The sequence below is a fragment of the Cetorhinus maximus genome, chromosome 12 (genome assembly GCF_964194155.1).
Source record: "Cetorhinus maximus chromosome 12, sCetMax3.hap1.1, whole genome shotgun sequence".
Classification (NCBI taxonomy): domain Eukaryota; kingdom Metazoa; phylum Chordata; class Chondrichthyes; order Lamniformes; family Cetorhinidae; genus Cetorhinus; species Cetorhinus maximus.
The window spans coordinates 83,580,862-83,594,573 of NC_135890.1; positions in this window are offsets into that span (position 1 = coordinate 83,580,862).

Below are 13,712 nucleotides of genomic sequence, written 5' to 3' on the forward strand. Positions count from 1 at the left end.
GCTGAATCACAATCATGCTGTGTAAATCGAAAGTGAAATGAGAGTCGAGGTGGGCGAGATCGGGTGCTGCATGGGAGTGTGATCATTGGGTGGGCGGAGATGCAGGTCAGCTCAGATGGACAACTGAAAGCGAACCCCAGCATTCAAAATGCCCAGGACCATGAGATGGGTGTGAAACATGAGGGATCTGTGTGTGTGTGGGAGAGGCTTGCACGAGGCTCTGAAAGGCCCTGCCACGCACATTTCTCCCTCCAGAATTACTCATTGGCCAGCTGCACCCTCTGCGGTGACAGAGGATGAGGTTGAGGGGCTCACAGGCAAAGGGGACTCAGAGGGAGAGGACAGACTCAGATTCCTGAGTGATTGACCCAGGGGTGTCTGGCTGCCATTCCTCCTCCCTTCAGGTGCCCTGGGGCACCAGCCTGACTCCTCGAGGGGAAGGAGCACTTGGAGGGACGTCGAGGCCACTGCAAGAACTCACCCATGGCACCCATGATGGAGTGCAGGTCTGCACACATCTCCATCTTCTGCTGGACCAGGGTTTCCATGGCATCCATTATCCTCCCCATGGAGACCTCCATACACGCACATGTGGGCACCACTTCATCAGAAAACAGGCGGACGCATTCCTCCAACTCACATGCCACTCTGTTGAGGGCTTCCAACAGCTCTGCATGATGTTCCCCCATCTTCTGCTCACTCTCCACGATGAGTTGGAAGGCCAAATCCAAAGGCTTGTCATCTGACCCAGACCTCACAGATGCCTCTTCCCCAGCAGTCCTCTGAGTGCCGGAGAGCTTGGCCAAACCTGCCTCCTGCTGCTGTGGACAGGTGTCTATGTGGTGACCACAAGATTGTGAACCCGAGCCTGCTCTAGATCGAGGACCCACCAAGGTGTGGTCTCAGCGCTGGTGGAGGGTGTGAGTAAGCACTGTGACGGGTTTTCCAGGCTGCATATTTCCAGCTTTTCAATGGAGGTGAGGGTGTGGATGGAGCTGAGGGACTGGCTGGCTGAGGGTGTCGATCCCTTGGCAGAGCTCCCTGTGAACCAAAGTAGAGATAATTAGTGCATAGCAGCACAGCCAAAAGCAGGAGAGAGAGCACTCACAGTTGCATTAAGAGGGGGATGATGTGGTGCAGGATCCTCATGAGAGTGTTTGCCACCGACCTCACCATCACCGCAGGCACGGTCCATGTCCTCGCCAATCAGCATGATGGCACACTCTACAAAGTGATTGAGGGCCCTAATGTGGGCCACTCCACCCCCGGTCTGTGACCTTTCCCTGCTGTTGTGAGCCAGTTTCGCCTGCACGGAAACAGATGGAGACAGTGTGAGCAGGACACATGGCACTGCGTGGAATGTTTGTGTGGTGAGCTGAGCCAAGGACAGGATGGGGACATGTGCTCGAGAGGATATGAGCCTGATGGAGGTGTGAGAGTATGTATGAGCGTTAGTGGTGTTGCCCCTTAAGGTGTGAGATCCCTGTGGATGTGTGATAGGTTTGTGAGTGTGTGAGTTGTGAGTTATGAGAAGAGTGAGTTACCCTGGCGGAACAGGTGAGACCATTCATCCTGCACTGGGTGGCTGTCCTCTTTTGCAGGGCATTGGCACTGACCACTGCTGCCAGTGCCTCCCGTGCAGCTGCCCCTCCTGCAGCCAGAGCGAGGGTAGAGGACATCACAGCGGGCATCCAAGGCTTCCAAAAGTCACTCGAAAAAAGCGTCACTACACCGGTGGCGGGGGGCTGCAGTCTTTTTGTCTTTCAAGGCCATACTGCCTTCTGTGCAGCTGTCCTAGGCTGGGAGCACAGAGGTGTGCGCATGGCTGCACTTTAAATATGGTGCCCGGCATGAGGAAACGGCGAGGTGATGGCGTGAAAATTGAATGTGAACCTGCCCGCCATTGAAACGGCGTGTTTCCCGGGAATGCATGATTAATGCAATGGGTTTGGGATAATACGACGTGGGAAGCTGCCATTGAGGCTGGCGGGTAAAATATTGTTTTTCCCACCCGCTACCGCACTTAGTGCAAATCTGGGACAATTCTGTCCTTGAATGCAGCTGACTCGTTCCCCTTATGAATAACAAGGGTCTAGGAAAAGACTCAAATTTGACCCTCTGTCTTTCCACAGATGGAGGAGAGAATGGAGCCACCAGTTTCTCAGGGGTCCAGACCCAGAATGGCCCTACGCTTTGATGATGTCTCCTTGCGAGTCCTCCTCCACCCTGCATGTGAGAGGTGGGAGATCCTCATGCCAGGAGATGGGAAGAGAAGACCTCCCAGCCAGACAAACCCAGTCGAGGTCAGCAGCTTTGGGGTTGTGCACAGAGCATGGCTGCAGTGCCAGAAAAGACTCAATGACCGTTTGAGATCTACCAGAGTGAGTGTCCAACTATTTTGGAGATGGACCTAGATGGAAGTGTGTGAGGGTGTGAAGTGGTTGAATGTGGGGTTGCCCACTGTATTGTCCAAGCATAGAAAGTGTCATGACACGGACATGGCACTCTGCATAGCAATGGGAATTTGGAGGCAGAGAGAAGAAGCTGTTACTGCAGTACTATGGTTGGCCAGGAGCACTGAGAAATGTTGGCCCCCTAACAAAGTACATGTTGGCTACGCATTTGAAGGCATGATTACAGCATCACAGTTATTAAAATGCCCTTTTTCATTTTTTGATTAAATCAATGTATTATTCAATCTTCTGTCTATTTTTTTAAGTTAGCACCTGTGGGAATGATTTAACTGGAGATTGTAAAATTTAGAGATTTGATTGACTGTAAAATTTAGGGTACAAAATGTACCAAGTGTTGATAGATTTCATCTTGCCTAAAAACAGGGTGGAACCCTGTTGGGAGATAGCACAGGTCACAGGTCAGTTCAAGGGTCAGGGCACAACAGTTAATGAACAGTTAGTCAGGAGCAGATGAAGAGGTGAGTCAACTCCATGCAGTTGAAGTGCTGCCATTAGCTCCATGCTGTTGAAGGTTCTGAGGCTCAGAGAAGCCACTGGAACCATTGGTAGCTCCATGCTACTAAGAGTTGGAGCTTAGGGAAACCCAGGAGTAGTATTTGCTCAATGTAGTTGGGGAGATTGGGGCTAGGGTAAGTCCAGAAGCAGTGTTGGCAGCTGTGTGGCTGAGAAGCTGGGACTGTGCCTGTGTTTAAAGGGAGTGCAGCCTCGGCAACACAGGGGGATGCAGGCTCAACATGTGATCAGCTCAGCTGCAAAAGAAGACCAAGATGGCTGGACCTGAGAGCAGATTTGAAAAAAATCTGGAATAGTGTGCCTTTTGGGTTGAGATTGTACCCTTGGAACTTGAGTAGAGTAGAGATGCTGTCGACTGGAGATCAGGCCAGCTCTTTGAGTGAGCGAAGCTAAAATTCCTCATGAGGAAGTCAGAGCTTTAAAGAATTTTTTGTGACACAGTGATGACTGACATCTGGGTGGTTGCTGAGAAATTCAGGGATCTGTCTGAGTTGAGTCTGCCATTTAATCTGCAGTTTTTGGTGTGCTTGACCGCAGTTTGCTGGTTAATTCATGTTTACCTCATGTTAATTCTGCATGTTAGAGTATAAGATAGCTAGTATTGACTGTTTGCTTCATTGGCTCTGTTGTAATGAAAGTTCTTCTGTTTGTTTAAATCTGTGGAATCTTGTGGCTTTATTCTCTAGGAAAGTAACTGGGTTTTCAAATTTTATTTACTTTCACAAAAAGGTTACTAGTCCCTAACTGGATCATAACAGATTCCAGGAGAAGAAAGCACAGAATGATAGGGAAAGGGCCAGAACAAGAGGTAGTCAGTCCAACTTGGCCAAGCTCACCCTACTAGAGGCCCATTGGAACTGATACATTGGCTGAGGTGATGTCGAAGGAAGGCCCCGAGATGGCGAGATACCACCTGATCAGTCCAGACAATGGAATCACATCTTGAGCACACCAATGGTCTGCTCAAAAGCATCATCCGAAGAGGGTATCCTCTGGTTCTCAGAATCCAGCCACCCAAAGTTGAACATTCCTGGCACCTGGGAATGCCTTAGTATGTAGGCATCATGGCTGCTGCCTGGATAGCAAGTGCAGATCTATATAATGCCTTGCTGCACATTAAGGGAATAACATCTCTTCCAGTTTTTGAAAGCCCCTGGCTGTCTGGAAGGCACTTTCATGGCCACATGCATGCAGTCTATTATAGCCTGCACCTTTGGAAGACTGGCAATACTACCGAAGCCTCTGGCTCTTTCAGCCTGACTGGCATTGTTGTCAGTAAATGAAATTAATGCCTGGGTATGCCTGAAAGGGGAATTTGTCACCATCTTGATGCAATGATGCACAGGGGCTGCGAGATTCCACACAGGTCTCCAGATAAGGCCTGGACGGGCCCTGTGGTGAAGAAATTCAGGGTCATTGTCACCTTAAAGGCTACAGGCATTGAGTGTCCACCTACACAACTGGATCAATGTCAGCAGCCAGCATGTCACAGATTGATGTGACTGTCTCCCTGGACAGCCAGAGTCTTCGGAGCACTGGTGCTCTGTCATCTGTATGTCAGCCTTGTCCAATAGAGTCTACCGGCAGGATACTGCCTTCTTCTCCGCCTGCCTGCCTGCTTCTCCTGCCTCCCGTCCACATGCCCTTGCTCTGCAGAAGGTTGCCCACCTTGCTGGACCACAGGATGCACCTGTCCCTGGCCAGCTGCCCTCCTCTTCCTTATTCTTCTCCTCCTCACTGGAGGAGGAGCCTCCCTCTGAATGTACGATTCCTATTTGGGAGCAACAATGTTCAGCACAAATGCCGTACTGCAAAATGTTGGTTCCAGCGCCTCCTTGACCCCCTTCCCTCAGGAAAAGCCCTAATGCAGTGTTGAAATGAATGAAAAGCCAAATTACCAGCACAAGTAAGGTCTCCCAGGCCTGTTCTGGTGGAACCGGCCATAGCCCTGTTTGCAGCCTAATACCCACCTTTGCAACACTTCCTGATTAAAAAATGTAACTCCCACTGACCATGTTTCCCATGCACCCACCGCATTCTGGTGTGGGCAATGTGAAATTGTGCTCAATAGCCTTGTTAACAAGCTTAACTGTTTGTTAATTACTTCCTTAAAAATGACAGGTGGGATGCCAATTTCATCACCTGCCTGACTTTGGTATCATGGCAGACCAGCACGTTGATGTCGGGTTCGCAACCCAACATCATGACGCCGGATTTTATACACGAGGGGGGCAGTAGCGGTCCCAATTCCCGAGTGTAAGATTCACCCTATTAATATTCTGGAGTTATTCTCAATTAGCTTTGAGAATTAGAGAGTACTTGTGTAGCCATTCCCTCAAGAAATAGGTACAGACCATGACAAAGTAGCCTACACATTATTGACAAAAGGATTGGACGTGATGAGTGAAGTAGCCATTTCTCAATCTATGTTCTGAATTAAACAAAGCTCTGACTTTTCCCATTAAAGCTAAATGGCTTCAATTTATATTGATGCAAACTTTAGATCAGGTTGAAATTTATCTCTAGCATTCAGCATCTACAACGCAAAAATAATCTCTGGAAAATGTAATCAGCATTTTTCATGCATTTAGATTAATAGAACATGTAAGGAAACCAATAGACATTTCAAATTACTAAATTTAATGCACACCAGTAACCTTTAGTGAAAAAGTTATTATAAAGAGACACGAAGTATGAATGAAACAACACACAAATCTAAGTATATGCTTCAATGAAATTATACACCAGGATATGAACATAAGGCTTAAAAATTACTCCATCAGGCTTTTGAAAGCTAGTGCAAAACTGGCATGTTTTCTCCACATTTTAAACAAACCTAGGGACATCAGCAGTATGGAACATGGTGATATGTAATGCAAATAATTTGCAAAAAAACAATGAATCAACAAAGTTCATTTGTGCTAAATCACCTCTTAGGACATAATGGACAAAGGTTCCCTGTTCACTTAACACTATATTAAAATAGGTTTCACACACACTCTGGTGCCAGTTTGGAAACCTGCTGCAAATGAACCCAAACAAACACAGATCAATGAGTTTTCACAAGAACATCCCAGAGACTTTACTGAAGTGCAGGTTTAAGAGGGGAAAATCCAACAAAAGGAATACATTAATCACAAACACAAAGGAATCACATCCTGACAAACACTAAAATCACATACTCAAGATGTTTTTTTACTTGCCTGGATAAATGAACTCAAATGCAATGAAAAGTTCATGCTGTTATACATCACACTCAGATGTGAATCCAATAGTTCTAAGTGATCCATGAAACTATTAGGTACAAATGGAAAAGTCAGTCTTGTGAATAATAGTGTTAATTTTCAGAAGGCAGAATTAGTTTTTTTGGGAGGGGGGACGTGGGTACGTATACCAAAGATAATTTCTGCTACATACATCTGGGAAGCAACACCTATGGAATTCCACGCTTGACAAATTGGGAGAGATGGGTGAGACATTGGATGAGATTTTGGGCTTTGGGGTGGGACCCCATTGTCGGGGTCAAATGGGTGACAATCCTGCAATAAATGGGAAACAGTCACCGGCAGTGATTTTCCTTGAATTGGCCAGTTATTGGCCCGAGCGCAGACTCGCTGCCCAACTAAGGACAGCAGGCATGCTCTTAAAGCTGGAGGGCCAATAGGAGGCGCCTTCTATCCAACATTTTAAAATTTTAAATAAAAAATAGGCTCAGTAGCAGGGTCACTATTGTGGCGGGAAAATCCCTCCACAGGGTGGCCGGTGGTCACAGCTGTGAGCAGGCAGGCAGGGAGGACCTCAAAGCCTGTCTGGAGTGTTAATCCCCCAAGTGTGCCACCAGGAGGCCGCTTAAAGGTAAATGGCCTTGTCCCCAAATCCTCGAGAGGTGCGGAGGCCGACTGGAAAATCTGAACAAATTGTGACAATAGTTCCGAATTGAGTTTTAATTCTCATTAACTGGCTACCTTCCAATTGTGGGTGGGTAGCCTTGCACCCCCATCCTACCTCCAGGAAAATGGTCCAGTGGCAGGATTGCACTGAAAAATTGGCATGCAGCACAAATCTTTGCATCTGTCTCCGTGCTCACCCCCATCGGGGGCTGAAACTCCTGCCCATTGATTCTCAAGGGACTCTTCAAGAACTCATGTTCACCTGTTTATTACAGGTTCAGGTAAATAATGCAAGAAATCATAATGATGTGCCACTATATGTGCAATGCATGAAGCAAAGCCAGGCCTCTGGTGGTCAACAAATTTGACCTGAATGCAGATTAGACATGATAAACTGTACACATTAGATGCTACCAACCTTCAAACTCGCTTTCTCCTTAGCCCTTCTGCAGTAATTATGGGTTTATATAGTGTGTAATGTACCTTTAAGAATAATACTTGTTCAGGAAGATCGCATGACCTGTAGTAACCAATAGGAGAGTAGCATGGACTACCTCAGCAGTCAGTGTAGAGATGGAGTTGGAGTTGAAAGCACACGTGTAGTTGCTATTGCGTCTATTGTAAAAAAACTTAATGTTACCACCAAAAAAGTGTCTGCAGATCAATTCTATCATTAATAGCACAACTCAGCCACCCTACAACAAACTGACAATGAGGATAAAACAGGATTAAACAGAAGAAATCAAGTTAAAAAGAAATTGGCGCTGTACCTCGCCCAGTTAACTGTAACTAGCAAGCTCCATTAGACCTGAAGAAGGTACCCCATCTCAAATACCACAATTTGGGAGAATTGATCCTTTTGAGCCAGCCACAGATGAGTGGTCTTAATACACAGAACGTTTCACGTTATTTTTTCAAGCGAACAAGATTACAGGGGAAGAGAAGAGGTGAGCGATCCTCTTAAGTACTTGGGGGAGCAAAACCTACAGCCCCAGATTCAAAGAATTTTGATGAATTGGTGGACCTCCTGAAGGGTCATTTCCAATCGAAACCTTCAGTCACGATGCAGAGGTTTAGGTTTAATTCACAAAATAGAGCCCCAGGTGAGACAATTGCATGCTATGTGGCAAATTTGAAACAGCTAATGGAACATGGTAAGCTCGGTACGACTCTAAATGACATGCTCAGAGATCATTTAGTGTGTGGTGTGAAAGAGGACATTATTGAGAAAAGATTATTGTCTGAAGTGAACCTGGATTTCAGGAAGGTGCTAGAGATAGCGCTGGCCATGGAAAACACAGTAAGACATCCAAAAGCAATACAGGGTGTGCAAAATGGCGCCGTCCTCCACATCGAGCGGGAAACCTCAGCCGAAAGAAACACAAAAAGCGAGACTCGGCCGAGAAGTGGGAAACAGCCCCAGCTAGCCGAAGAATAAAGAAAAGTAACTTAGTAGCCAAATCAAAGAATAATTTTAATAGAGGTGGAGACAGTCAGTCTTTTAGCCCATTGGCAGTTTAAAAAAAATGAAAATGTTACTGTTGTCATAGAAATGGACATATGATGAGGCAGTGAAAGGAAAGATTCAAGCAGGCTTATAAACAAAAAAAGCCCAATGAATTCTACAATGTAGAAGAGCCTGAAACAACAAATTCAGACATTTACTTGTTGTTTAATCTGATAGTTGGAAAGACAGAACCAATCTTTGTCACAGTGAAAGTAAATGGCAAACCTATTAAAATGGAAGTGGACATGGGAGCTTCCACTACAGTAACCGGGGAACATACCTTCAAATATTTGAATAATGGTGGACAGCAATTAAGTTTAGAAGAAACAGTTGCCAAGCTAAAAACATTTACGGGTGAAGACATTCAAGTAAAAGGCATAAGCAGAGTAACTGTGCATTATGGAAGCCAATTGGCAAAGCTTCCAGTGTTGGCAGAGGACCAAGCCGTCTAGGGTGAAATTGGCTAAGGGGAATCAACCTTTATTGACCACTTCCAAAAGGAAGCTGGAGGTGTTCCTGTTTTGAAAAAGGAGTATGCAAGGACTCAACTACCTGAAGAAATGCAGACTGTCTTAAGCCAAAACCTGGAAGAACAACAGATGAACTCGAAGAGACCCTGCTTGTTGACAGAGTTTGAGACGAGGTGAGTAACCTTCGAAGGGAAAAAGAAAACCTGTTGAAAGAACCTCACACACTACAAGATTCCCTCAGGTCAAAGTTTGCACCTCCGCAAAAGTATAAAGAGAAATAGAAAGAATTCAGCATCTTTCTAAACATACTGGAGAATCAGTTGGCAGAGAAGACACAACAATACTCAATTTTCCAGGAGGCAGCAAACAAATACAAAAAAGAGACAGAAGAGCTGAAGAATCAGCTAAATGAAGCCAAAGAGGCTTTGGAGGCAAAAGTCACAGAATTTTCCAAGAAGCAGACAGATAATGAAATTTTGGGAGATTCAGCCAATGAGCTCAGACAAGTTCAGCTTGCATCTGAGAGAAATCTGGCCAACAATGAAGTCAAAAAGAAGGCCAAGATTAAAGTCTGTGCTGGAAAGAAGAAGGCACATAGAAAGAAGATACAAAAATACTAATAGGGCTTTAATTCTGGCAGCATACGAATAGACTTTCATACATAGGCCTGGCAATCAAATCACAAACACCAATGTCCTTAGTCATTTGCCTTTACTAGAAAATGATAAGCACGTCCCAGTTCCACAGGAACTTGTTTTACTGTTAAATTTCTTAGATTCCTCGCCAGTATGTGCTCGACAGATCAGAGACTGGATAAGTCGGGACCCTGTCCTATCTCAAGAATGAGAACAACTGCTACATGATTGGTCACAGGAGCCTGTATCTGACGAAATGAAACTGTACTTCAACAGAAGACACGAAATAACCAGCCAGGATGACATCTTATTGTGGGGAGCACGAGTGATAGTTCCTCCAAATGGAAGGGAGCCACTTTTAATTGAACTACACAGTACCCATCCAGGAGTTTCCTGAATGAAGACCATAGAATGCGGCTTTCTGTGGTGGCCTGGGATGGATGGCAAAATAGAGAGTTTAGTAAAGCACTGTGTGCAATGTCAACAACTGCAAAAGTTGCCAGTGACAGCTCTGTTACACCCATGGGAGTGGCCATGTAGTCCCTGGGTGTGGTTGCACATTGACTACATTGGACCTTTCCTGGGAACAATATTTCTGCTCATTGTCAATGCCCAGTCAAAATGGAAGGACCTATACGAGGTGAAGTCGCCAACGTCGACTGCTACAATTGAGAAACTACGTCAGAGTTTTGCCATTAACGGACTACCAGAAGTAGCCGTTTCCAAAAATGGCACAGCATTTACAAGTGCTGAGTTTCAATGGTTTATCAGCCTCCACGGTATCATGCATGTGAAAACTGCACGGTAGCACTCTTCCTCAAACAGACTGGCTGAAAGGGCAGTTCAAACATTCAAGACAGGTTGAGAAAGCTAACTGGCGATTCCTTGGCAACTAAGCTAGCACGCTTTCTTTTTCATTACAGGACTACTCCTCACACAACAACATGTGTCATATCTGCGGTGTTATTGTTGAAACGCAGTCTCAGAATGAGATTGAGCTTAGTAGTGCTGAATTTAGAGGAAAAGGTGGAAAGGAGTCATGGAGGCCAAAAAACTAGACACGACTGGCATAGTCGTGAGAGGAAATTTACTGTGGGAGAGCCAGTATACGTGAAAAACTTCGGGGAAAGACCAAAGTGGTTACCGGGTGAAATAATTGCAGTGACTGAACCTGTGTCTTACCATGTGGAGGTGGAAGACTGGATCATATGTAAACATGTGGACCATTTAAGGAAGAGAGAGACAAATCACCAAGACCTGGTTCCACCAGTGATCATGACCGGGTCTGCGTTTCCTGTTGAGGATACTCAACCCAGGACTGACATGACTGATGTTCCTGCAAGAGTTGAGGCTACAGAACTGCAAGTGCCCACTGAAATACCTGATGTTCAGGCAACTCCAGAAACGGAGGTTCCTGACAAAGAATCTGAAGTTGTGGAGCTGCAACGTTCCACACGTACCAGGAAAATGACCTGAAAGACTGAACTTGTAAATTCCTTACCCAATGTAAATATTAAGTTGTCTTGAAAAATATGTACTTGTAAATATATGTATAGCTGAGTTAAAGGGGAGGAATGTAGTAATCATAGGTTTATTTAGCGTGTAATGTACCTTTAAGAATAATACTTGTTAAGGAAGATCACAGGATCTGTAGTAACCAATCGGAGAGTAACTGGGGTTACCTCAGCAGTCAGTGTAGAGATAGAGTTGGAGTTGAAAGCACATGTGTAGTTGCTGCTGACTATACTGTAGATAAACTTAATGTTTCCACCCAAGAAGTGTCTGCAGATCAACTCTATCATTAATAGCACAAGTCGGCCACCCTACAACACCTTCCATCTAGGGTTAAGTGTATTGAGGACACTTTTAGAATTGTCCATATGGGACAGGAATTAACCCACAGGAATTACCCGTTTAAACAGAAATCGGGAAAGGCAGAGTAAATCAGGAAAAAAGGCTGTGGTGCTGTTCCATTCAAGTGGAATGCTTCACCTTCAGCAATTCTTCATTAAGACGTAAACCAAGCCTTAGAACAGTGAAGCTATGCAGATCAGGTAAAGTAACTCCATCTTTATTCTTGGGAGCTGCAAAGATGAAATTTCTTTTCTTCTTTTGGTACAGACACACTGTGAATAGTTGAAGATGCCTTAGTGTGCAGAACTCAAGGAAGGGGCCCCAGACTATTGGCGCTTTTCCAGCTTTGTCCATATAAATATTCATACAACAGGTCAGTGTCAACAATACCCATTTGATGGATTGAGGAGATGAGAAAAATGGCCCATATAGCGTGACTTTAATAATGTTCAAAAGCTTCTTGAAGAAAGCATACACCACAAAAATATGTACCTTGCACTTAATAAAATAAAAATTATATGTTGATGAATAACGTTTCACTCCAGCAAATGGGAACTTCAACTCTACAAATATTGTTCCAATTATATTCTTTTTCTATAAAGCTATAATGTTATCCAAAACTTAATTTGGTTTGATGATGGGTTAATTCCATTCTACAAATGAGACAATTGCACTGCAGCACAAAAACGCATTTCAGGGCAAGTTTTGGATTATTAAAATTGTCATCTTGACTCATGGGCCAGGATTTTCCATGCCCGCTGGCGTCGGGCGTGTTCAGTGGCATAAGCGGGCAATATGGCACCATCAGTTTCACAATGACGTGAAACCAGTTCGTGATTGTCTGCTCAGCCCGCTGATAGCAGGATGCATTCTCCGCCATTGGATGGCAGAAACCTCATTGTAATACATCAGCATATCATTATTAGGTCTGCCCGCCGGAAGCATCCCTCCCTGCCCCCGCTGATCATCCACCAATGTTGGAGGGAAAGCAAGTCAGTGTAGAACACGTCTTGACAAGTGTGACATGCAGGAGTTGAGATTTACCCGCCAGGGCTTTGTTCACATCGCAGACATCCGAGGAGCAGAAGATGCTGGAGCCTGACACCGATGACACACTGGAGGAATTTCCATGGTATGCTGGGTGGATTCTCATGGACATGGCTCTGCTGCAAAGCAACTCATGTAAGTTGGAAAGTCACCATTAAGGGTCTGTTCACAATGGATGATGGTCAAGGGGGTGAGAGAAGAAGGCCTAGGATCGTCTGGGAGATGAAGAGGAAAAGGATGGGGGATGTTGGGAGTGGGGGGGACTGAAGGTGTCAGGATCCGGGGAAGTTGGGGGGGAATGAAGGTGTTGGGGGGGCAGGCAGAACAGAGCGGGAGAGGATGAGTGGGTAACGGGGGAGAAGACTGCAACTGGTGGGGTAGGTGTAATGGGGGTGGAAGGTGCAAGGGAAAGACTGTGGAGAGGGGAGGGTGTCCCGGGGGAGGAAGAGGTGCAGAGAGGGGAGGGAGTAAAGGTTCAGGAAGATGTAAGAGTGGTGGAAAGAGGCAAGAGCGGGGTAGGGGTAAGGCTGGAGGAAGAAGTGAGGCTGGAGGAAGGAGTCAGGAAGGGGTAGGGGCTAAGGGTGACTGAAGAGGTAAGGGTGGAGGAAGGAGTCAGGAAGGGGAAGGGACTAAGCGAGGGTGGTGGGAGGACTGAGAGGGGAAAGGGTTCCAGGGGGAAGGGAGGGGAAGGAGTTCCGGGGGAGGAAGGAGTCAAAAGGGGAAAAGGGGGAAAGGGTGAAGGGATGCAGGGTGGGGGGGGAAGGGGTGCGGAGTGGAAGATGTGCAGGTAAACATGCACAGGAGGAGTCGGATATGTCCGTGTCTGCCTCCTGGGGAACGAACTGTAGGTGGGCATGGTATAAGGGAATGGTGAGAATGACCGCAGGCAGAGTGAGGCGGTAGGTTAGGGGGGTGATGGTTCAATGGTAGTGGTAGAAGGGATGGTGAGGGTGGTTGGTCGGGACCCGGAGCCAGACACGGACCCTGAGAGTGGGAAGGAGGATGTCAGGGAGACGAATGTGGGATTTTCAGGAAGGAAGGGAACGGACACATTCACCTGGACATCCCCGAAGGATGTGGCTAGTAGGTCACAGAGGGGAAGTGGAAGGTGATGTCAGATGGTGGAGGAAGGGGGGGGGTGGTGGGGAGGGGGGGGGGTGGCGGTTGTGAACTCTGATGGGAGAGAGGAAGTGGGTGACTGGGGTAGGGGAAAAGACGGGGGAGCACACTAAGAACCAAATCCAGACCATGCTGTCCAAATTGAAAGTGAAACGAGAGTCGAGGTGGGTGAGATCAGGTGCTGTATGGGAGTGGGATCAGTG